Genomic DNA, 2,786 nt, shown 5'->3' with positions numbered 1-2,786 from the left:
TTTTCACTGTATGTACTTTGGTCTTATTTGGCCTTTTGGTCTTTTTAAAAATCTATTTTCATTTGTACATGTTTGCAGTACATAATGTTTACATTCCTTGTGTGGAATTGGTACATGCACATTTGAACTTTTTAAATTCAAAATATTTATGTTTTACTTGTATGGTTTTTAAAAATTAATGAAACAGAAGCATAGTTCAAATATACTAATACATTTTTAAATTAAGTTCAAATAGAAAACAAGATGGTAAAAATTTCCGAATCATGAATGGAGAAATAAGTAAATTTGATTACTGTAAGAAAAAAGAAAGAAGCAAATATTAAAAATAGAAACCATAAAATAAATAGGCAGAACAAAGATCAAGTATAACTTTTCTCATGATATCCGTGAATGCTCTAAAAATATCTATCAAAAAGCACAAGACTGAGCCGGGGATTTAGCTCAGTGGTTCCACCGCCTGCCTCGAAAGCGCAAGGTCCTGAGTTTGATCCCCAGTACCAAATAACAACAACAACAATAACAACAACAACAAAGCACAAGACTCTCAGGTTGAGTAAAAAAGAAAGAGGGGCCGGGGATTTAGCTCAGTGGTTTCGCCACCTGCTGCGTAAGCACAAGGACCCGAGTTTGATCCCCAGCACCAAAAAGAAAGAAAGAAAGAAATTTAGCCATAAGCTGTTCATGAAATTGACAGAGAAAAATTGGACAGTAAAGATTTGGCAAAAATATCAGAGACAAATGCAATGAAGAAGACCCTATCCTCAGGTGCTAATACTGTATGAAAATAATAATTGAATTCAATATCTGAATATCAAATGGAACAAAGGGAATTATTTCTATATTGATATTTTATCAATATTTAGAAATGGAATATTTCTAAATGGTAGACTGAAGTAAGAAGGCATTGCATTCTAGAACATAAACATCTCTGTAGGGTTATTTATATTGTGGTTAGTTATATTCTGATGCTGATTTATTTACAGGGAAACTCAACATAGTCAAGAAATTGCTAATGTAGAAAGATCTACAATGGCCTGAAAATGTTGTGAATTAGGAAGTGAAAACACAAACTATATAATATAACTATTGTATGATCTCAATTTTGTTTCAAAACTATAAAAAAGAAAAGGAGCCCAAGGCTCACAGAGTCAGAGCTGTCCCCTGTGCATGGTGAGGAGGACAGACAGCAGTCCTGAAACGGAACAGGCCTATGTCACGCATGAGGACATAACACTGCGTGTTCAAGCTGGGCTTGAGAAGCCTCCCTTTAAATGCTTTGACTGACACTTCTCTTTGCTGTCCAGCCTTCGAACAGGCTGTATTTCTTGATTACCATACCTGGACTGCCTAGTGATAATGTGCTACCCCTTTTTCTGAGACTTGTGTCCACCATCCTTAGTCAGTGCAGCTTATGTGATTGCAGTATTTGGTTCAGTTACTGATGTTGTGGGACATCCCACGATGTTAGGTGGGCCCTGACTGTGGGAAAGTGCTGTATGTCCTAAGGCACCAGATCCAGTGAGAAGGAATACAACTCTGGCTTCCTCTAGGGAACAAATGGTGTCTTGGAGCTCCCGCTGGAAGGCTTGCTGTGTCTCTCCTGATAACCTCTTCATAGTTTCTTCTGGGATTGGGTTGTTAGGGCACTGAAAATGGGGTAAAGTAGGAGAAAATTGAGAAAATACTGCAATGGAATAATTAGCTCTGAATTTGCATAAGCCATGGCCAATATGTGCTCTTTTGAACTAAGCTTCAGATGGCATATTGTCTCTTCCAGGATGTTGATTACTATCATGAGGCCAGAGAGTGTTCCCAGGCTCTGTGAGCTAATTACTCTCTGTCCTCTGAATTACCTAGAATCATTAGAATTTTAGAGGTATCCTAATTGGTGCACTCCTGTAATTCCAGTGCTGAGAGGGGCTGAGGCAGAGGGATCTCAAGTTTGAATTCCATCTGGGCAACTTAGAGAGATCCTGTCTCAAAATAAAAATTAAGAAAAAAGGTTGGGGATATAACTCAGTATGAAAGACCTGGGTTCAGTCCCCAGTACCAGTAAAAAATAAAGATGTGTCCTACTACCAGTAGGGACAGAGGCATTAAAGTTATGGGCAAGAATAGTTGAGGAAGAGATTAGATACTGGTAACACCCCTCACAATCTCAGGAAATAATAGGGGAAGACTGGCATCAAACTATAGCTGGGACTGACTGTGAGGAGAAGGAAAATTCAGTCTTTGCAACAGTGACATAATTCTAGGGGTAGACTGTGGAAATCCACTCCTGTGCGGCAGGATGCAGGTTCATGGAAACATTACGACTTGGTACATAAAGGAAGGAAATAGTCTAAATTTCAGCAGAGATTTGCGTGAGATCAAACAGATGAGTGGAAACCAATTGCTCTTTACTAACCATCTGTGACCCTTAGAACAGGGTTCTTAAAATTGAGCCTGAATGAAAAGCACTTGGTGGGGGGCTTGTTTAACCACCGACTGCTTGCAGCCCCCCCAACCCTTCCTCACCCCGAATTTCTGTAGTGGTGGCTCGGTGATGGGGCATTAGAATTAGTGTTTTTAACAAGTTCCCAGCTGATCCTGCTGCTATGCTGATCTAGGGAACACAGCTGAGAACTAAGCCTAGAGCCCGATGGGCAGGTAAATAAAGTGAATGCATGGAAAATCTAAGACTCTTCCATAATTCCAAATCCTAGATCCCATATTGAAGGACTCTAATTTATTAGATAAAGGGACCTGTGTTAACATTTATATGGCAGGTGTTGACTGGATGCTCA

This window comes from Heterocephalus glaber, unplaced genomic scaffold (genome assembly GCF_053883595.1).
Source record: "Heterocephalus glaber isolate CG9 unplaced genomic scaffold, H.glaber_assembly_v1.0 deba00000546, whole genome shotgun sequence".
NCBI classification, from domain to species: domain Eukaryota; kingdom Metazoa; phylum Chordata; class Mammalia; order Rodentia; family Bathyergidae; genus Heterocephalus; species Heterocephalus glaber.
Note: the sequence above shows the minus strand (reverse complement) of the source record.